Here is a 23291-nt window from a genome sequence, read left to right as displayed (position 1 = left end):
AACAAACCTAACAACTTTGAAAACTGTGTTAATGAGACCTAGCCATTCACATAGCACCCATTTCATTTTTTGGCTCATGTCCTGAAATTTCCTTGCTTATTACATTTTAGAAATTTGTTTTTACCTCTTAGTATTATAAAAAGATGGTTTGCAAATATGTGTACACTACATCATGTTGGAATAAATTAAAAATAAGAGACAGGATATGAGAGAATTTGGACAAATGGAATATAAATAATAGAAGGAAAGAAATCCTGGAATATACAAATGCTAGTCACGATAGCCTGTATCCTTGCAAGTGGTGCTTCACAAGTTTTTTCTAGCAGCCATCAAGAAAACACAACCATTATATTCACAGGATCTTTAAGGCACCCACAGACTATTTAGGAAAAGCACAACTATTCTTGATACTGTGACAATAGGATACTTCTTGATGTAGTGAGTGATGTCCTCAACAATACTCTATGGTTAATATGACATTTAATTTCATTGTGCTGTTTCCTATAATGGCTTGATGTAAGTTGATATTAGTTTCCATTGTCTCTGCATTAATGAATGTGGCAAACGCCTCAGCTAGATTTGGTTATACGTGTTACCTCTGTCAAGGTTTTCTTCCATCATCCTGATTTTGCTTGATCCTCTTTTTTGTGTTCCACTGTTGTTTTGTGTCTTCCTTTGGTATTTGTTGCAAACACCACTTTCTCATATTATGACATTTATTAATTGTAGAAAATTCTCAGTCTTTTGGTCTACAAAATGATTAAAGTTTAGATTGAAAATAATGATATTTACATCAATTGTATTAATTAGAAACTTTGATGCAGCCAATATGATTTTCAAAATTTTTGACCCTAACATGTTATTACCGGGGTATGCTGTTTTTAATCCAGGGATCTCTTGTTCTTATCTCTGTGTGCCTTAGGCCCTCTGAGTAGTCAGAGTGAGATTTATTCTTTCTGTCATGAAAAATAGTGTCTAAATCAGGTCCAATCTTACAGGATTCACTTTGGGCCGAGTATGGCAATTACTGTATTAAATCTTACTATGTGCCAGGCATTTTGCTACATGCTTCACATATGTTATTTCATTTAACCCTCACAACACAGAGGTTGTATATTTATTACTTCCATTTTACAGCTAAAGCAACTGAGGCTCAGAGAGGATAAATTTTTTTTTTTTTAAATCTTTTTTTTTTTTTTTGAGACAGTCTCATTCTGTTGCCCGGGCTAGAGTGCCGTGGTGTCAGCCTAGCTCACAGCAACCTCAAACTCCTGGGCTTAAGTGATCCCACTGCCTCAGCCTCCCCAGTAGCTGGGACTACAGGCATGTGCCACCATGCCCGGCTAATTTTTTCTATATATATATTTTAGTTGACCAGATAATTTCTTTCTATTTTTAGTAGAGACAGGTCTCACTGTTGCTCGGGCTGGTCTCGAACTCCCGACCTTGAGCAATCCACCTGCCTCAGCTTCCCAGAGTGCTGGGATTACAGGCGTGAGCCACCGCGCCCGGCCCAGAGAGGATAAATTAACTTCCCAATGTTGCCCAGGGAGGAGCAGAATTTTAACTAGGGTCTCTTTGACACGGATGCATGTGCTTTGAACTCCTGGTTGCACGTATTACTTTTTCAAAAATTGGTTTTATTTTTTAGGGAAGTTTTTGGTTCACAGCAAAACTGAATGAGAAGTACTATACAAAGACTTGCCATATACCCCAACATGCACAGCTTCCCATTTTCCACATCCCCCACCAGAGTGGTACATTTGTTACAATCGATGAACCTACATTGACACATTATCATCACCCAAAGTCAATATGTTACATTAGTGTTTCCTCTTGGTGTTGTGCATTCCTTGGGTTTGACAAATGTATCATGATGTATCCTGTGTGTTCCTTTTCACCATTTCATACATTTGCTCAGGTAGGGTTCTTCTGCACACTGATGAAATCTCTGAGGGTCCAGAATCCAGTTTCAAGAAACTTGATACTTTCAGTTCACTTAGGAATGATAAGCTTTTTGGAGACTCACTCCAGGCTAACATGGCACAGGGATTTATTTATAAACAAGTGCTAACATTAATACTCAGTGGGGATTTGCTTTTTTTGTCACTGGAAAACCCTTATCTAAGATATCCCTTTCCATTATCAAGATTCCCTGGAATTCAGTTTGCTAACCAAAAAATTATGAGGCAAACATGAACATATGAGATCCTGGTAAAATAAATTGAGTAGTATTGAAAGATATTTCTTTTGGATTGTGGCAGAAATTAGAAATTTTCACTGTTCAGTACATATTTCTAGTGACCTGTATCATTTAGATTCCATGTATCCGGATAGACTCTAACAAATGATTATTTTTCAACTCTCCATTTTTTAAACTTCATGCAGATTGCCACTTCATCTTTTTTGCATTTATTAATAAAATATGGTCTTCCAGGTTATCTGAAGTCAAAGCTCAGGCTGTAGAGATTTAGTTCCCCAAGGAGGTATAGGCACACACCAGTTTCCTGCACAATTCATTTCAAAGTGCCTTTAGTGGGTCACTCCTGCAGAAGGCTAATCACATTCATTTTTATGTTAATTAATATAAACTTCAATTTCAGAGGATGACTTTTCTGATTTTGTTCCCAATTTTTATGAGTAACTCTTACTCAGGCTATAGAGTTCGTTATACACTGATTAGAAAAATGGAGGCAAAAATATTTTACTTTTGCTTTAGCAGGGTTCACTGGAGACTGGGAATATAGCAATAATGTGGCATATATGTGTGACAATGCATATGTGTTTAAAGTTTATTTATTTTTACTTAGGATCTGAAATGAAGGTGTCAGATGTATTAAAGTAATACAAAGAATCACTTGACAGAATGGAAGTCTGAGAGAAGTAAATAAAGCAAATTAAAAAAACACAAATCTCATAGTTTCTCTCAAAATCCCCGTTGAAACAACCCCAATCCTGCCCCTGACTTAGACTGCTTATGACAGTTTGACAAAGTGAATTCTACCCTGACTCAACCTCAATTGTGTATCTTGTGTTATCAGGGCAGTTTTATTCTCTTGGGTTCCTAAAACCAGGATCTGCCAAATTAAGTGTCACTTTCTATTGAGTATGGAATGTGAGCTACTACCTTCAAAGGGGCACCCGTGAGAAGAACTCATTTTTCCAGCCTTTCAGGTGACAAGGCTTTGGTTTATCAGTATCCAATTAACAAATGCAATGTCTGAACATAAACAAAAGAATGTAAGTCTGTCACTAATGACTGTGGATTTAGTTCAAAACCTTAGTGGTCTTCTCTCAGGCTATTCTTTAATTATGATAAATAGCAATTGGAAATTTTAAAAAAAGAGAGACATCAAAAGACACCTTCATCTCCTGCTTAAAGTTCTTCAGTTTGATACTGTGTAACCTGGGCTTGATTCATGTCCCAAGGTTGACTTTTTTTTTTTTTTATTAAGTACATTGCTGCTTAAAGGGACAAAAAATATCCAGTCTGGAAGTCTATTTTCTAAATGAAGATGATTTTTGATTTTGAGCAGTAAGACAATCAGGCTAGTTGGAGAATCAGTCTTTTGTATTTTCCAAGCACAAGAGTACAGGGTGTGAGGAGGATGCCCTGTGGCTGGTGTGTGCCCCAGTGCAGGCTTTGGAAATTGGACGAAAAGGCGAGTGGCAGCAGGCAGGTGTGACACGCTCTTTATTGTCAGGGGAATACCACAGCGGCAAAAACCATGGCCGAGAACATGGCAAACACTTATATATGGCTCTGAACAATAGTGGCAACATGTCGTGGGAAAACGTGATCACATGGGTTCACACAGGAGATAACACCTTGCTTACATGAGTATGCTGATCATGCCTCCCTGGAAGGCCAATGAACCAGGGGGGCTGGGCTGGAAAAAACACTGTGGCAGTCATCTTAGTTTGGCCTGAGAAAACTGTTGCCTATACAAATGCCTTTTCCCTTACATATGTTTTCTCTCCTTGCTAGGACTTGGTACTCCGCTTGTTCACTAGCCTGTGACAGTGAGAATTGTTGGGTTCGAGGAGGGCTCAGCTAGCCACTACTTCTGTTGCTTTCCATTAACACCTGGTCCATAGCTCCATTATTAGCATCTAGCACACCGTGTTCCACACCTACCCATCTTTATGAATCATATGGCCTCAGCGCACCTCCTCCAACTAGACCATGGGTTAGCAGAGGCACCTTTTCTTATTTATCTTGTCTTCCTAAGGGAAATTCCAGGACTCTAGAAGCTTCTGTTTAGTATGTAAATTACAAAGAGAGACTGCCATTTTCCAATTAAAGTGTGACTCCTTTTAGTGCTGTGATGAGGTCAGGGGATGTTCATTTCCTCATGTCTTTAAGGGGTGGCTGCAAAGTTCACAGAGCTACCCTTCGAGGAGCCATTAGGAAAGTAAAGGAGAGCTGAGGCTCTGATCCACATTTCATATTTAAGGGGCTTCCATCTTCTTGCTGAGTCCTTTCTTCTTTATCTCAGCCTCTCTTGACAGCTCTTTTTAAAACTTTTGTTCTTTGAGGAGTTCTTGTTCCTCTATTCTAGCAGAGTGGCTCCAAATTTATGGAATCAGCTTTCTTCAATTTGCTGTTTTTCTCCACGATCTGTGTGTTGACCAGACTTGCTTTAAGAAGAATGTCTAATTTTCTAATAACAATCTTCAGTTTTAACAGTGGTGGCTTCTATCCCTGTTTTGGATTTCCACTCATTACTCATGCTGTGATATTTTCTCACCTTAGATGCTTTTTTTTTTTTGAATGGTTGAGCTCAGAATTGTAGTTTTCACAGTCTGTAGCTCAGATTCTATAGTTTGTCATATAATTAAAATGCTTATGCTTATTCAGTTTCTATATTTATTATCTGCAATGAGGAATTAGATGGGTGGATAGCCCTGGTGACACTTACAGTAGACTAGCATTTGTTTTGGGGAAGGGAGAAAAGGTGGGTTGGGAAGGCAGAATTATGCTGCAAAACCAAGCCCTGCACCTTATAGGAGAGTAAAAATATCTTTTCCTTCTATCCATCTAGTGTTCATTGGCTGGGACCCCCAAAAGACAGATTAACAAGAGAAAAGTATGCACATTTATGTAATAAAAGTTTTACATGATGTGGGAAACTTCATAAGGAAATGAAGACCCAAAGAGGTTAAACCTGAGTATTTTTTTACAGAAAGTTTGATGAAGAGTGGAAAATCGTGGAAAAATACGATACGGCAAAAAGGGAATGATCTAATGGTAACAAACCGGGGGGAACTTAGCAAAACCCGTTCAGATTCTTCTTGCCATCTCTGTGTCTTTGGAGATAAGGATGTTCCCTTCCTCCACATCTAGGGAGCCACCTCTCACATGAGGGTCTTATGACCTGCTTCAGGAGAAGGTCAGAAAACCCTTCCTAGGTTTTATGACCTGCTTCAGGGAAGAAGGGTGAGAGACGGTCAGAGAGTGAGTTTCCTGCTTCTGCAGTTTTCTCAAATTCCTACAGTGTAAAATATGCAATACACCAAATTGCCATATTTTGGGATACTGTTTCCTGAACCTCATAATCCCTAAGTTCCAAATACCAGCCAACATCTCAATGATGGCAATTTGTTAAAGGCTTAAAGCCAATAGCCACAACATCATTTGAAGTTAAGTGGAATTGTCTTTGATCTTACATGACATCCCCAACCTTCCCTTTCAAAGCACTTGCTCTTTTTCTTGATAATGCCTGGCCCACGCCCACTTTGGTGTGCAGTGCTCTCTGCCCCCTGGGTCGAGGTGCTTGCCTCTGCTCTTTCTTCTAGTCCTCCCTTATCTGTTTGTTTGTTTGAGACAGAATCTTGCTCTGTTGCCTGGGCTAGAGTGCCATGCCGGCAGCTTAGCTCTCAGCAACCTCAAATTCCCAGGCTCAAACAATCCTCCTGCCTCAGCCTCCCAAGTAGCAGGGACTACAGGCACTCGACACCATACCACCACCACCACGCCTGGCTAATTTGTTCTATTTTTTGTAGAGATGGGCTCTCACTCTTGCTCAGGCTGGTCTCTAACTTCTGACCTCAAGTGATCCTCCTGCCTCAGCCTCCCAGAGTGCTAGGATTACAGATGTGAGCCACCATGCCTGGGCCTTTATCTGTTTTCTTACCTCTGGAAACAGTGTGACTGCTTCCCATCTGAGTTTGCTCATGCTTTTGAGACTTAATATGCACCACAGTGCATTCTTTTCTTTCCCTGTCTTTCCTTTTCTCTTCATTTATTCCTGTCTAGATAATTCAAATGACAACCTCTTACTACAGTGGCAGCCTCTTTGGGGGTGCTGTTGTAAAACAATACAGATCTTTTCCCTTTTTACTCAGAAAAGCTAACGTCTTTTGCGTTCAAAAGAAAATGAGAAAAAAAAAAAAAAAGAAAATTAGTAGCAGCTGAAAGTGGACTTGTAATAACACAAAAACCTAATTGTTGTTCAGCTTTCACTTTAAATCCTACCTCTCCTCTTCCATGAATTCCTAATAATTCATCAGCTAAATAATGTGGTTTCTACTAAAGATTCTGACACTAATTCTCTGCCTGTGCAGGTTTATTGCCAGAGTGAAAAATGCTGTGTCTTTTTAGTGTAATTTTTAACAACAAGCATAATAAAAATATAAAATAGTGTTTAATATGTATCTAATAAGAAGATTTGGCATCTTCTTTGAGAAATGGTTGGATAGAGAGATACGGATCAAATTTGGAAGTCTTCTCTCCTAGGCTTAAGTCATTATTTGAATAAGTATCAGCTGATTGGACAGGGGGAAGCTCTATCTTTATTTTAAACTATGATTCATATCTATTTATTTTTAAAATTTTAACATAAAGAGTAATTTTTGAGATGGCAAAAAATTAGGAAGTAGACATGTAACTTTTCAAATTGTGATGTTTGCCATCCTTGAAATGGTTGAATTTACAAAATATCCCACAAGCAGTGCATTGATTATTTCTATCTGAGGCAAGATTCTAAGTCTGTAATTCTGACAGTTGCCATTGGGAGGCAGTGGGTGAGGGAGGAAGCATAGTCTTACAGATTGAATCAGCAAAGGGGGTAGCTGCCAGGTGTTGAAAGTGCTGTAACTCTGATAACATGTGTGCCCAGGATTCACTCCTAGGGTACGGAATTCTGGGTGTAGTTTACAGAATGATTTAATTCAAGTCCAGTTAGATGACATAGGGCTTCTCCAGACTCAAATTGGTTCAATATCTGAGGTAGCCCTAGGTGTGGATTAGGTTTGCCCAATTAGTAAATTCAAACGCGTAGAAGAGCAATGAGTCAGGTAAAGGTATAATCCCTTTGAGAGAGGACTACAGGAGTAAGATTAAAAGAAATAGAGTACTGGGGCAGTCCTAGATCGGTGCCATATGTCGTATTAACTTCTGATGTGATAAATTATTACTTAATGTAATCCAGCCCTGGGTTCATGTGGAGGCTGGGCCTAGAAGAAAGGATGGAGGGATGGAAAGAATATGAGCAGGGTGAATGAAGGGTCAGGTGAAAACACCTGCCTGAAGCTGCTTGTTTGCTGCGTGCAAAGCAGCTGACCTGTATGGAAGTTGTTAAAGAAATTAGCAAACCGTCCTGACCCTTTGCACATGTCGTTGGAAATAAATACGGGGAGGGCGTTAGCTGAGGAAGCCATTTTCTCCTTCAGACTTTGGCTTCTACTCTTCTTTGGAAAGAGTGTTTTGCGTATTACTCATTTCTTCGCTACCAAGCTCGGGAGTGGAAAGCGGCCACACAAGTGGTGACCCCGACGTGATTCAGGAATCCACGCGTCCAGGGAGCATTTGCGTCATCTGGACTACAAGGGGCATCATCCAGTAAGGGACCGTCCCGCCCGCTGCTTTGGGAAAGGGACCGATGCGAGTAGTTTCAGAAGGGGATTTCTAACGTGGGGTAAGAGCTGTAGAAAGGTCAGCGAATCTATCTGTGCACTTCGCAGCAGCTCTTAGGCTCAGTAAGGCAACACTCCCCAGTTTCCCAGATGAGGCCACGTTAGGTTTAGAACTCTAGGAGTGAGTAGGGGAGTTCTTTAAGACAAATTTTAGGCGGGGGATTCAGGTGCCCCTTGCTGTATTAACTACGTGGAGCCTGGTGTGAACAGCGCTGACTCCCTTACATGTTCCTACGGGTTCTAATCCACTGGAACCCGCTCTTCCTCCTCCTCCGCCGTCTGCTCCGGTGGAGGCGCCGGCATCGCCTGCTGTACAAGTCCCGAATCCTGAGCCATTCTCTCCACCATGGCTTTCTGCGATTCAACAGGAAGAGCAGCTACCTCCACCTCCTCCTCCTCCCAAAGGGGATCTCTATTCCTCCCCTGATAAACCGTCCAGTTTTCAACATTGCCTATAAGAGGGTCTTCTCGGGAATCCTCTTAGGGTTAGCGGAGTGGGTGGTGTCTCGGCCTCTCAGAGACAAAGTACCCTTCACCTTCGACGTGTAGGCCCTGACCAACAAGGGCCCATACTCCAACCCCTCATCATTCCCCTACCGTACTCCTCATAGGGATGAGGTTTGCTAGAACAATGGAATCTTCCGTAACTACCCAGCCTTTTCATTAGGGGCCACTGCTCGGGTGCATCCAATACAACTCACACCTGGACTAATTTGTCCATCTGGCTAGAGCAGGGGCCCATTAAGCAGGATAAATTAAAACATTTAAAATCTCTTGTCCAGGACCCACTTAAAGCGGGACATAGGGAACCTTCCCTGAGCCCATAGAACACTCCTGCATTTTGCATACCTAAAGAACAATAAGTGGCATTTACTTCCAGGACCTAAGAGCTCTTAATGCTATTATAGTCCTAATGGGACCTCTACAACTCAGTCGCTCACAGCTGTCGTTAATTCCAAGAGATTGGCCTTTGATTTTAATTGATTTAAAAGATTGTTTTTTTCACAATTCCTCTAGTGAAACAAGACTGGGAAAGATTTGCATTTTCTGTTCCCACTTATAGTGCTCACGGTTGACAGGTGTCACTGGAAAGCCCTTCCACAAGGGATGTTAAATAGTCCCATGATTTGTCAACATTATCAAGCCCTACTCCCTTCTTGGTGCCAGTTCTCACCTGCTATCATCTATTACTGTATGAATGACACCCCTAACTTTTTCACTTTGTCCAGGCTCCAGCTGCCATCCACCTCGGTCCTTTGTCATCACACCTCCCCTTCCGGAGCCCTGACAGAAAGCGAGTGCCACAATGGGACTTTGCAGGAACCAGACTGGCTTCAGGTCCTGAGTTGTCAAACTTCTGCGTTTACTTGGGTGGAGGTGGGGAGAGTTAGGGGTACATAAGCACTATTGTGCTGTTGCGACAATATCAGATGAAAAACTGGTCCCTCTCCAGTAGAGAGGAATGATGCCTGGTGTGGTGGTCAGCTGGGCAGGTGAATGCAGTGTGGGAGATGGCTGGGGTCAGCTCTGTGGTGTGCAGAGGGTAGGGGGCCCAGGCCCTGGGGACACAGGGACCAGACCAGGTCTCCACTGTAGCTCTCCTCAGAGTGAAAAGCACTGCTCTCAAGTTCCAGCTGGGAGCGGAGCATTTCCAGCACAGTTCCCGCCCCACCCCATCTGAAGCAGAGCTTCCTCGCAGTGCTTCCAAGCGCAGGGGCAAAGGCAGCTTTGTCCGCCTCGGTTCCACCCCTGCTCACAGGGGCTGGGGCCTCTCTGGGGCAAGAAGGGCTGGGTTGGAAGGAGGGCTCTGAAAGGATTGTTCCAGTACTATGCCTAAGACCCCTGCTTGGGGAACACTACAGGCACACTGAGGAATAGTATGGCTGCCCTCAGAGCTCACATATACACAAACAAAGGAAGCCTTGAGATTTTTAAATTGAAAGTCTATATGAATGTGCACTTCAACAATTCAGGAATGTTGGGACTTGGTCATTTGTCCTGTCCCAAGGCCTTGCTCTGATTAAAAAAATACATTCTCCCTTCCCATTTGGATTGTTGTGGGACCTCAGCAGTTGTCTACCACCTGGTGGGGCAGTATGACAGAGGAGCCATTGGGGAAGGCAGCTGGCTTGTGCCGTCCCTTCAAGAAAAGGTCAGCAGCTCCCCCTTCTCCCTCAAGAAGATGACACCTAGCCTTACAAAGCAGAAGCCGTACTCTCAAAGGCTGACGTGTTTCTTCCACCACCCAAATGTTGCCCGTGACCCCTGTGGACTCAATCCTGCTGGTCACATTAACCATGTTGCCCCAGATGTCATAGTGTGGTTTACTGGGCTCCAATGACCCCAGCCAAAACTTCCTTTGTTCATGGCTATGCACAGCATGAAGTTGTTGAAGAACTGGTTGTTGATGTTTGTAAGTGTGTCCTTTATGGCGAGTGCAAAGTTGGCCAGGTGCTGCCAGCTTTCCTTGTTGGACTTGTCCTCCTTGCTGGAGCTGATAAAGCCATTGGTGTTGACATCTGGGGTGACTCCTGAAGTTGTCATGTAGGTGCTGCCAATGGTTTTGATCTTGGTGATGACTTGGAATTTGGGATTGTCCAGGAGGGAGTCAAAATCTGAGATGATCTCATTGAGGAAGCGCACTCATTGATGCTCTCCTCTGTGTAGAAGTCAGCAAAGTTGGGCAGGAAGGCAAACATGACTCCAGTCTCATCACATGACTGGCTGTACAGCTCCTCATCTCTCTTCTTGGACCCCAGGAAGTGGTGTGCCACATGTTCATACAACATGTTGGTGACCAAGGCCTCGTTCCACCATTGCATTTCTGAGACATGTCCCTTCTGGTCGTGGACCTTGATCTTCCACAAGAATAATGTCCATGCCAGTTTCTCCATGTGGCAGGAGAAGTAGTAAAAGCTCAGCATTGTGATGAGCATTGTCACTGTCACTGAATACTTGGAAGGCACCAGCGGCAGTCTGTCAGTGCCACTGAGCCCAGAGGTGGAGAAGACTCGCATCTTTTCTGAGGCCATCACAGAAAAGCTGTGTTCCTGAAAGCATCTGCGGCCATAGTCATCAAAGATGCGGCACCAAGCATAGAGGTTGATGGTGGCCACAGTGCCTGTGATGAGTAGTATGAGCGTGAGCTTCATCCTGTGGTTGACCTGCACCAGCATGATGGTGCCAATGAGGGACAGCACAGCGAAGTAGTTGTAATACTTGGGGTTCTCCAGATAGCTTCCCTTCACCTCCATCCCTGCCATTCTGTTGCTGGGTCCTGTGTAGTACTAGAGACAGCTCAGCATGTCCACAACATTTGCCATTTCCAGGGTGAAGATGACTAACATGGCCCAGGTGTTCCTGGCCCAGAAGGTCTGGTCAATCCAAGTTGAGAAGGCCACAAGCTGCTTAGGAAAGGCCCGGGGAAAGATGGCAGCCAGCGAGCAGGTGGTCAGGATCAGGAGGAGAATCTGACCAACCACAAAGGTCGCGTAGTTTGTCATAAGCCAGGGGTCAATGAGTATCTCAACCAGGGCCGTGCACAGCAGGGTGACACAGGAGCAGCTGAAGGTGGCCCTGCTCTGCTTTTCCTTTTCCACCAAATAGCAGGTTTTCATCTCAGGGTCTATGAAGTGCATGGACAGGAGGAAGGCGTTTCTCTTCTTTACCACCTGGGCAGACTCTTGCTCGAGCAGGGCCTCATTGAGCAGCTGGTTGAGCTCATGCTCATCCTTGGAGGCATCCACCACTCAGTCAGCCAGGTCCTGAAGGCACAGCCTCTGGCGAAGTTGGGGAATGAGGGGTTGTTGGCCTGGGCATCCTGCTCCTCAGGCTCCTCTGACATGAAACCACCAGTGTGGATGTTCCCATTGGGTCCTTGGTCTCAATGAGGGCCGGGGATCTGGGCTTGGAGGAAGTTGGGGCTCCCTTCAGCAGGCCTGAACCATTGAGGCCATTTTGGGTGGCCATTTTCTTCACCTCCGGCTTAGATGCAATGATGAGGTAGGTTTCAGTGCCCTTCTCCTCCAGGTAATCACAGCGGCTGCCCCCATGGCCTGGCTCCACGTCAAATTCTCCTTTCAGGCAGTCCATGGTGCTCTGGGAGATACGCACATGCCCAGGGATGCCACTGGCCTCCATCTTACGGGTCACAGTGACAACAGTGGACCACATGTCATACTGCCAGCACTTTTGGCCCAGGACTCCCCCCAGCACAGTACCCGTGGGCACCCCCACACGCATGTCCACCCTGGTCTTGGTCTTCTCCTGGACATACGAGATGGCCTTCACCATGGCGAGCCCCATGAGGATGGAGCAGATGGTGTGGTCCTCCTGGTAGTTGGGCAGGCTGCAGATGCAGTAGTAACAGTCATCCAGGATCTTGATCTGCAGCTGGTGGTATTTGGCTGCCAACTTATCAAAGTGGGCAAAGAGCTCATTGAGCAGCTTCACAAGCTCCTGGGTGCTACAGGCAGATGATAGCCGGGTGAAGCCCAGGATGTCCGCAAAGAGGATGCTGACGTTCTTGTGGCGGTACATGTACCTGGTGTGGAACTGCTGCTGGTCCTTCTGGCTCTCGTCTTTCTTCATGTCCTTCAACACCTTGTCGGCCACATGCTTGGGCAGGATGGAAAGCATGAGGTTCTCCTGCTGCTGGCTCTGCTCCTCCAGGTTCATCTTCACCTCTAGTGACTGACGGGCCTCCAGGAAGGCCTTTCAGTGCTTGCAGTCAGCCACGTAGTAGGACATGATGGCCACATCAATGGCGCACAGGTAGAGGAAGATGTTGGCCAGGGTCTCCCTGAGCAACTGCATCTCCTTCAGCTGGTCCTGCTGCTGCTGGGCCATGGTGACCCCCAAGACGAGCGTGTGCACAGCACAGGAGACCACAGAGATGGCCATGATGTGGCTGAGGCTGAGGGGCAGCATGATGAAGAAGACAAAGAAGGCCTGCCAGCCCACCATGTTGTTGGCCATGTGGGCAACAGTGAAGTTCAGGCCCAGGTAGGAGAAGATCTGGGCTGTCTGCAGCAGCCACAGCAGGTAGGGCACCACCTTCTGGGTGAGCTGGTTGGGGAGCAGCCCCTTTTTGCAGAGCAGGAAGAGGGTGATGTCCAACACCAGCCCAATCCCGGCCATGGCGAGAAGAGCCAGCTTGTTGCTGGAGAACACCACAGCGCACATGACCACCACATAGCAGTCAAAGAGGGTGGCAAAGACCACCAGCACCAGCAGGGTTTCATGGCACTGCCTTTTGAAGTAGGTCTGGTACATGTTGTTTGCCCTGGTAGTGGTCCGTGAACCCACAAAAAGATGCCAGAGCTTTTTAAGTGAGTGTGTTGGCATGGAAATGAAGGATTCAGTGAAAGAGACAAAAGGTCCATTCAGAGGTTGCCCAGATTGGAAGTGAGGTCTCACAAGTAAAAAGAGAAAAAGAAAATATTCATAGTCTCTTGAAATCCAAAGAGCAAGAAGTAAATGAACTTCTGCAAAACTTCCAGCAAGCTCAGGAAGAACTTGCAGAAATGAAAAGATATTCTGAGAGCTCCTCTAAACTGGAGGAGGATAAAAATAAAAAGATAAATGGGATGTTGAAGGAAGTCATCACATTGAAGAAGGCCCTGAACAGCCTCTCGCAGCTCTCCTACTCAACAAGCTCGTCCAAAAGACAGAGTCAGCAGCTGGAAGCGCTGCAGCAGCAGGTCAAGCAGCTCCAGCACCAGCTGGCCGAAAGCAAGAAACAACACCAGGAGGTCATATCAGTTTACAGAATGCATCTTCTGTATGCTATGCAGGGCCAGATGGATGAAGATGTCCAGAAAGTACTGAAGCAAATCCTTACCATGTGTAAAAACCAGTCTCAAAAGAAGTAAAGTGGATTCCTTGGCAGGACACTGCCCCCTTGTTGTCCATCTTTGTGTTAGATCCAGAGTTGGTGGCAACCACTGCCATTGTTCTCTTTTGTGGTATGCACTGTGGCCTAGCATAGCTTCTTCCCTTTCCAGAGTTTTCCAAGGACTCGTCCCAGGAGAAGACTGCCCTCCTCAGAACTGCTTAGACTTCAAACCAGCAGAGGTGAAAGTCCCTGTCGGCCCCTCAGGTTCTAGGGCAGGGCTCAGCCACATCCAAAGGTCTGGTCCTGATGTGAGGTGGGCTCCCTCCTCAGTACCTGACCAGCTGCGTGGCTCCGTCACCACTGAGTGACATGCTGAGGTCTCCACACAGTGGGTGCTGCTTCCATTCCTGCACTCGGGCCGTGCCAGTCGGCATAGGAGAGCTCTTTTTGCCTTTGGCTTCCAATCCCCAAAACATGATTTACTTTGTACTTACATGCAGAGGGGAGATGGCAGGATGCCCTACTGGCACGGGCAGCCTCTGCCCAGGGCTCCCTCAGCCCCACTTGCTCTATCTCCCCAGCCCGCCCTGCCTGTGGGCCACCCCAGCTCTGGGGTCGGTGGGCAGCTGCTACTCAGTGCCAAATCCTGGGGGCACAGAGCCATATACCTCACTGCCCGGCCCCACCCTCTGCCCCTGTCATCTCCACTTTAGGAAAAGCCGCACTTGACGCCCCACCTGACTCCTCCTCTTCCTCTCCAGCCCTGGTCCCTGATCACTCAGGCTGGGGGCCCCTCAGCAGCCCCAGGGTGGGCCGAGGACATGGGTGACCTCCACCCCCGCTGCCCCTCCCCTAGCACCAAGGCAGGGAGTCTCCGGAAGCGACACTGAGGGGGTGGACTCCAGCCTGTTCCCCTTGACTCTGTAGGTCTTTCTATTGGAAGCTTCCCAGCAAGGTGGTTTGGGGTCCTTGTCCTCCTCTTTCCCACCTCCTTTGTTTTATTTACCTTTCTGTTAACAAGTTGGAGTGAGGTCCTGGGGGCAGGGCAGCTCGCCCAGCCTGGCGTCGTCCAATGTGTTGTTTCGCTCGAGCCCTGTGCAGAGTTGGACTTGGCCACCCCTCACCCCCGCCAAGGACCACACTGTGAAGTGGTAACTGCCTTGAACCCATCTTGCTGTTTTATTTATTAAACTTGAGTTGCAGCCCCACCCCCCAAAAAGGTCTGGGGGATGGACACACTTGTAGCTCTGACTTGGGTGGGACAAAGGCAATATATGTAAAGTAAACATTTGTACCCCTGTAATATTCTGAAATTTAAAAAAAAAGGTGGACTGCAGAGTGCAGACCCAGGGAGAAGTTCCAAGTTTTGAGAATGTGTGCTCACACTCCTGACAGGAGGCAGCCTGTGTTTCCTGGACCTTGTGGCCATTTTCAATAACACAGCCCACTGCACCGCATTTTCTGACAAACCGACTATGACAAGAGGAACGAGGAGCTCTTCATTTGCATTGACTTCAGCCAAGAGTCTCAGCGTAAAGCAGTGGTTCTCAGAGTTCAAGGCTTATAACCAAGCAGATTGCTGACTCTTGAACTTCAGGGTTTCTGATTCAGTGAGACTGGTGTGGGACAGAGATTTTGAATTTTAAACAAATATCCAGGTGATGCTGCTACAGCTGGCCCAAGGACCACATCTTGGGAGCCACGGGAACAAAATTGTTTTTTTTTTTTTTCTTTTTTTAACAAAAAAATTCACAAAATCCAGGGTTCTAAATTATTTTTTTCTGTGTCCTTTGTTATTATGACGACTTGCTTCCTGACAAACTAAAATATACACCATTTTCTTGCTATTACAAAATCTCTTACTTATTTACAGATATATCACGGGAGATTTGGATGAAATAATTACAAACATTTTTTCCTCTTAAAAAAAACAAGCCAAACGAAACACAACAAAACAAAAACCCCAAAATCAACACACAAGAACTTTCTGACAACAGTAAACACAAAAGGGGCTGGCTGGTCCCCCTGCCGTCCTGTGCTCAAGGCGGGGCTGAAGGTCCCTCCAAAGTGCTCCGTGCACCCGACACACAGGCCTGAGCATGCGCTCCGCTCCCCGGCCAAGGCGCCTCCGCGTCTCAGGCCTTTTCAGGGCATCTCCTCCCGCTGGTCTCCCCCACCCTCCTGACCCTCCCACCTTGTCCCAAGGCCCAGCCCTCTGCAGGGGCCAGTCTCCCCAACACCTTGTCTTGCCCCAGTCTCCTCCTCCCATAGGCTGTGCAGGTGGCTGAAGGGGAGGGGGCTCCAGGAAGCCCAGGTCTCAAAGCTGGGAGGGAGATGGTGTCCCTAGGTCTCATGAAACATTAGGATAGAGAAAACAGAGTCTGGCTAAACCAGCCAGAGGTCAAAGGCCTCTGGAAGAGGCAGGAAGAGGTGGGAAGGGGCGGGATCATCCATATATATGCATATTCAGCCTTAAAAAAGAAAGAAACCCTGCCATTTGCAATAACATTGATGAAACTGGAGGGTATGATAACTATATGAAGTGATGAATGAAAACTGGTGCAACCACTATGAAAATCTCGTGTTTCTTCAAAAAACATTAAATATAGAATTACCATATGATCTAGCAATTTTACCTCTAGGCATATACCCCAAGGAATTGAAAGTAGGACCTTGAAGAGATTTTTGCACACCCATGTTCCTGACAGTACTATTCAAATAGCCAAAAGATGGAAGCAAACTCAGCATCCATTGACAGGCGAACGGTCGAGCAAAATGGGGTGTATAAATACGAGTATTATTCCACCTTAAAAAGGAAGGACATTCTGACACATGCTACAACATGGATGAACCTTGAAGACATTAGGCCAAGTGAAATAAGCCAGTCACAAAAGGACAAATATCGTATAATTCCACTTATATGAGATATCTAGAATAGTCAAACTCATACAGACAGACGGTAGAACTCCAGGGACTAGTGAGGAAGGGAATGAGAAGTTGTTTAATGGGACCAGAATTGCGGTTTTGCTAGGTGAAAGGAGTTCTGGACACGGATGGTGGTCATGATTGCAGCACAAAGTGAATGTATTTTATGCCATTGGACTGTACACCTAGAAATAGTTACAAGGTAAATTTTCTGTTACGTGTATTCAAACCCAAATTCATTCACCTGGGTATCTTTATCCAATCAATTGAAGACCTGAATAGAACAAAAGTGGCTAAGACGGAACTTTGCCTGCCTGACTGCTTGAATGAGGAATTTGGTCTTCCTCTGTCCTCAGACTAGCACTTATCCCATCTGCTCTCTTGGTTCTCAGGCCTTTGGATGCATACTAGACTCCCCTGGGTCTCTAGCTTGCCAACTGAAAGTTATGGAATTCTCAGTTTTCATAATTTCATGAGCCAATTCCTTATAATCTCTCTCTCTCTCTCTCTCTCTCTCTCTCTCTCTCTCTCTCTCTCTCTCTCTCTCTCTCGGAACCAATATATATATCATATTGGTTCCATTTCTCTGAAGAACCCTGACTACTATTATATTTGCATTGTTAGAAAGATTGGCAGCTTCTTTTTTGGCCTTGATAGCAGCAAAGATTTGCTCATTATGAAAGATAGTACTTGTTAGGTTTGTTCCAGGTGGGAGCTGGAAAAGTATGTATGGGACAGAATGTGGTTAATAGAAAACTGAGGTTTGTGAAACAATGGCCGCAGGAGTCTGGAGGGTCCCCGGAGGTGGTAAAATCTGACAGCTGTGGCATTCCTATCACCCCTGATAAGGAAGTATTCCCCTCCTGTATCTCTGCAGGATGAGACTGACCCAGGGGGCCCAGAAATTGGTTGTTTAAAAAAAATTTTTTTTTATTGCAGTGGCTGTTCTGGCCCAGGTACTCACTCCCCCTAAGAAACCCTCTATAAAACCCAAGGCTCTCCCCTCCCTCAGTGTGAATGCTTTTGCCTCCACCCATCTGCACCCAGATGCCCCCAAGAAACAGCATTTTGCTACACATGAGGCTTTGTGTGTGTGTCTCTCTCTCGGCTCTGGACCTAACAGTACTGACAGTAGCAAAGGCTAATATTCATGTGTCTGGCAATGGGAGGCAGTTGGCCAAGGCCACAAATTGGGCCCAGTGTCTCCCATCATCCAGCAGATTAGCACAAGCTTCTTCACAGGATGGTCACAGTATTCTCAAGAGCAACAAGTAAGAGCAGCTGCTCCCCAAGCATTTTCAAGTCTGGTACCACATTTGCTACTGTCCTGTTGGCCAAAGCCGGTTTCATGGCTTCCTTCCCTATGAAGAATCATCCCTTCTTCATAGAAAGGGATAAGAGAACATAAAAGGATAAGAAATTAATCCATCAAATTATCTGAAACTTAAGGTTCTCCCCCATAAAGTTTTACTAAAGCAGTTGAGTTGAAGTACAGTGTTTTGATTAAGGATGTAGGCTGGAGGCCGGGCGTGGTGACTCACGCCTGTAATCCTAGCACTCTGGGAGGCCGAGGGGGGCAGATCGCTCAAGGTCAGGAGTTCGAGACCAGCCAGAGCAAGAGTGAGACCCCATCTCTACTAAAAATAGAAAGAAATTATCTGGCCAACTAAAAATATATATAGAAAAAATTAGCCGGGCATGGTGGCACATGCCTGTAGTCCCAGCTACTCGGGAGGCTGAGGCAGTAGGATTGCTGAAGCCCAGGAGTTTGAGGTTGCTGTGAGCTAGGCTGACGCCACGGCGCTCACTCTAGCTGGGCAACAGAGCGAGACTCTGTCTCAAAAAAAAAAAAAAAAAGGATGTAGGCTGGGAAACCAAACTCTATTTGAGTCCTAGCTTTGTCACTATTTGACAAAGTGGGTTTGGGGGTTACATGACCTTTCTAGGCCTAGTTTTCCTCATCTACAATATGGGAATAATAATATTAATCTCTATCTTATGGGGTTCCTGTAGGGAGTAAATGAATTAACCTATGTAAAGCACTTAGAAAGTTGTCTGGCACACAGTGATTACTTATAAACACCAGCATGGGTGTGTTCTAATTGTTATTGTTATACCAATGGTGCCTCCTACTGCCTATCTTTCCTACCCATTTCATGGTGTCCTGTAAAAATTATAGTGTCCGTAAAAAATCACCATCAGTTCAAAGTGCTGCCATGTCAACATGCCTAAGGAACACAGTTTTTGCTTGCACAAATTTGGGGAGGGAATGCAGGGATGTGAAGGGGAGGGGGCCACTCATTCTTTGCCTTGCCCAAGGTCCACACTCCTGGGAAGGCACTCTTTCCAAATACAGGCAACAGAGGGCTCATCCTGCCTTTTCTCTCCATTCTCAAGGAGGTAAGGTGCTGGCTCCAAATTGGGGGAACGTCTTAGTTGCACACAGAGAAGTTAGGGGTAAGAGTCAGTAATAGCACTGAGGCAAAGCTACCATGAAACTGAAGCTCATAGTTAGCACCCTCTTTCAAACTCAAGCTCTTTACCCTTTTGCTTCCCCCCCTCATAACTGCCTATCTTGGATGCCCTCTCAAGACAGGAGCTCTTGAGTGCCATGGTGTCACTATCCTACTTTGTCCTTCCTCTCCCCCGAGGTGGTAAGGATCCAAGGCTATCACAGAAGACCCTGCCCTCCTGAACAATCACATCCCCCCACTTTTGCCCACCCCACTCCACTTCCCTGGCCCCAGAAACCAGGGATCTTCCTGCCTGCCCAACACACACACACACACACACACACACACACACAGTACCATTTTCAGTATCTCACCAGGGCCAGGCTCTCTGTGCCTCACAGTAAGTTCCTGAGAAACTAATTCATACTTTTGGGGAAAGTTGAATATTAATGGTTAATTCAGGAGCTTTGGATCCAGGAAGACCTGAGTTGGAGTGTTGGTTTAGACACAAATCGTGTGACTGGGCAACTTACTTATCAGCTTTGAGCCTCATTCTTCTCTTTTGAAAAGTGGGGATATCAATTTCTATGTTAGAGAGCAGTTGTAATAATTAAATGACATATGTATATAGCACTTAGCATGAGTCTGGTTTACAGCAAGCAGTGAATAAATGGAAGTGATTATTGGTGTTTCTGTACCAATGAGAAGACTTTAGACACAATATTCTGTTGCCTTACCTCCTCTCCCTCTGCCTAATTCTGTCTTTTCTACCTGGTAAAATACCTTGTTTTATAGAGACGATGCCTTCTGTTTTGATGCCCAGAATCCCAAAGTAGGGATTCCATTAGTAAAAGTCCAGCCTAATGAGCATTTTGGTGAACTAGCAAGAGTAAGGATTGATCAACAAGAGGTTAGTGTTTCTGGTGGGAGCACTTTGCCTACTCCACATCTCTAAGGTTGGTTTCATTTACTAGATAAGAAATTGCAGAGTGGTAGAAGGCTTTAACAGTGCTTAGTGCGAACAACAAGGGAAGAGATTTGGCTTCATACCTTTGCCACTTGAGCAGGGAGTCCACAGTTACGATGGAAGCATTCCTCTGCAGCCAGATCAGGCTTCATTAATCTTGCATGGCTCATTTCATTAATTCATCAAGTTTTTGAGAACCTACTGTGTGTAAGTACATTTTTCTTTTTGTGTTGACAGCCTTACTAATGTTCTGATATAGACCAAATTTCAGCTTGCATCAGCATTACCTGGGGAGCCTGTTAAAACAGATTGCTCAGCCTCACCCTCAGAGTTTCTGATTCAGTAGATTCAGGGGAGGGCCTGAGAATTTGCATTTTGAATAAATTCCCTGGATGAATCCGTGCGGTGGGTCTAGGACCACACTTTGAGAACCGCTGAGGTAGACACGAGGAGCTCCTCCCATCTAATGGACAAAGGGGGCACTGCATTGAGTAGGGACAACTGGACTTAGTCCAGCAACCCAGACCAGGGATTTTTTTCTGTTAAAATGGTTTGGGAACACTGACTGTCTACAAAGGGTGAAATATACTCACCACCTCTTTGTCTCTAGCTAAGTACCAGCTGCTTCTTTTAGACAGATCTCCATGGTACCAGAGTTTACCTGCCCTGAGAAAGATCAGCTCCAAGTGGGAGTCTGAGGCACAGTGGACAGTAGAGTTGAGACCATCACTGACAGACGTGTAGCTGAGCTCAGAAGGGACAAGTAGATACGGACTGTTAAGAAATTACAGGTTTCCTCTCACAGGCAGCCTTCCTTGATTTGATCATTAATTTCCACCTGTGTTAATATCTCCATGTATTTTCTCTCCTAAAACTGTTTACATTTGGTAAAGGAGGGTATGGTTTAGTCCAGAGAAATAAAATAGAAATTGGTGGGGATTTTCTGGCTTAGTGGCCTTGGGAAGGAAAGACACAGGAGGCCCCCTGGCACTGCCTGCCCCACTGCTCCAGGGCAGGGCCCTGCTGCCCCGGCTGGCCTCCTTGCCCTGGCCTGTGTGTCTGTGCCACCTGCGGAAAGGGAGAAGCACGTTGCTTGGCTGCAGATGTGGAGATCCCATTCTCCCACTGGGGCCATCCCCTGAGGGGCTGGAATAGCTCGTTCTATGATCTAGAATAAGAGAGAGGGAGACATTATCATCATTGCCATTTTCAGGTAGAGAAATGAATTATTGGTAGAGACAGGGCTGCAACCCTTGCTCTGTGAGTCTTCCTGATTCCCTAATTCATTCTGCTACCTAGAAATACGCCTGCTGTAAAGTGGCAGAGAAAGGCAAAACAATACTTCACAACTTTTACAATTTTTTATGTAATTTCCTTAGGAGTATCATTTATCAGCACAATAGTCCTTTACTCAGTATTCGAAGTTCAGAATATTTGCTTGGGATAAAATGCAGAACTCAGATGTACTTTTGAACCAAACCAAAGTAAACTAATAGCAATGATTTAAATCACTTTGAATCATGAATGAGATTTAGCATTAAGTCCAACTGAAACAAAATTTAATCTACAACAAAGAGAATTTCCTACTTGTAGCATTTCCAGTCTTTCTGAAAAGACCTAATTCAGTTGTTTAGAGGAAATTATCAAGAGGATTATCTAAGGCTTTAGCTTCTCATCCTTTCCTCTAAGGCTGGCAAGTTTGGAAGCGTTTGGGCATTAGCAGATCGTGGGAGAGTGAGCAGAGACATGGAAGAGGCCTCGGCCGCTGGTTACTTGGCTGTCCTGGAAATAGGGCAATGCAAGATGTGGGCAGGCCCTGGGGAATAAGGTTGAATTATTGTCTCATCAAGAGTTTTCCACACTTTTTTTTGTATATTTCACACAGTCCTGATTTTATTCATTTTACTCATCTGCAATAATTGAGATGTGCTTGCAACTGGTATAATTAAGAAATATACTGATATAACATATGCTGTTTTTAATGCCTTCGTCTAGTTATTTTATTGGCTTACCTTATTCTGCATCTATTTCCTCCCCAGATTTGTCTTGTGTAATCTATATGCCTTATCTTCTAAAACTGAATGCTTCTCAAAATAAGCTGACTACATTCTTCAATTTCAAGCCAGCCAAAAATCTCAAGGTAGACTTTAATAATTAACACTATTTACAAATGTTAAGTGGTTTGCAAAGTGCATTAATAAGCTAAATGGCACTAAAATAGAGGATTCAGAGAGAATAAGGTATGGGGCAAGTACTATAAGTGTCTGAAATGAAATAAAAAAGGCTTTGTATATACTTTATTTTGGAAAAGAGAGATGGTCTGTCAGTGGATGGTCTTTTTAGGAAGCTTTCCTCAAACCTAGTGTTCAAACCAAAGAACTTCCTTCTATTCTCTTTCTTTCATTTGAATAGTAGTTATTATTGCATTTTTTGTTATAGCAGAATAATTTTATCTGAAAAATTTTATATCTGAGAAAGCTGTAAAAATTCTCCTAGAGGCTCCAACTTTGCCCTTTTATTTATCCAACCTTTACCTTTTAAGAAAATAATGCTTTCAGATCTCCATTCTTGTTTCTGTGCACTTGATTTTGCATTTCTGAAGCAGAAATAAACTATCTGTGAACTGTGGCTGCTGGAACAGTTTGCTGTGCCCTCCTAGAGCTGTCCACCTCCTGCTATAATGTTGCCCACATCACCTGTGATTCTTGTGGAAGGAAATCCCCACCTACTGGGTCTGGGGTGGGGCCTGAGACTGTGATTTCTAAATACTCTCCAGGTGATGTCATTGCCACTGCACTACGATCACACTTAAGTAGAGAGGTCATAGAGAAGTAGTTCCTCAAATTTTCTGCATATTGGAAACACCTGGAGGAGTTTTAAGTCCTACTGATGGCTGAATCACTGCCAGGGATTCTGATTTAAGTGGTCCAAGGTAAGTCCTGGGCTTGGATGCTTTAAAAGACCCCCAGGTGGCTCTAATTTGCTGACAAATTTGGGAACTATTGCCACAGAACTTGTGATTAGAGTTCTTCTATTGGACTCAAAGTTTTTAAAAATTTTATTTGTTCATTTATTTTTTTAGAAACAGTGGTCTCACCATGTTTCCTAGGCTGGATTTGAACTCCTAGGCTCAAGTGAACCTCCTGCCTCAGCCTTCTGAGTAGCTGGGATCATAGGCTCATACCACTGTGCC

General features: G+C 45.0%; 2 pseudogenes; one reads left to right on the top strand and one right to left on the bottom strand.

Moving 5' to 3' along the window:
• Positions 1–9982: 9982 nt before the first annotated feature.
• LOC123646970 lies at positions 9983–13191 on the bottom strand (annotated as a pseudogene).
• LOC123646969 lies at positions 13190–13811 on the top strand (annotated as a pseudogene).
• Positions 13812–23291: the final 9480 nt, after the last annotated feature.

The sequence above is a fragment of the Lemur catta genome, chromosome 11 (assembly GCF_020740605.2).
Source record: "Lemur catta isolate mLemCat1 chromosome 11, mLemCat1.pri, whole genome shotgun sequence".
Classification (NCBI taxonomy): Eukaryota; Metazoa; Chordata; class Mammalia; order Primates; family Lemuridae; genus Lemur; species Lemur catta.
The sequence above is the reverse complement of the archived record's forward strand: the minus strand, read 5'-3'. Positions and strand labels throughout refer to the sequence as shown.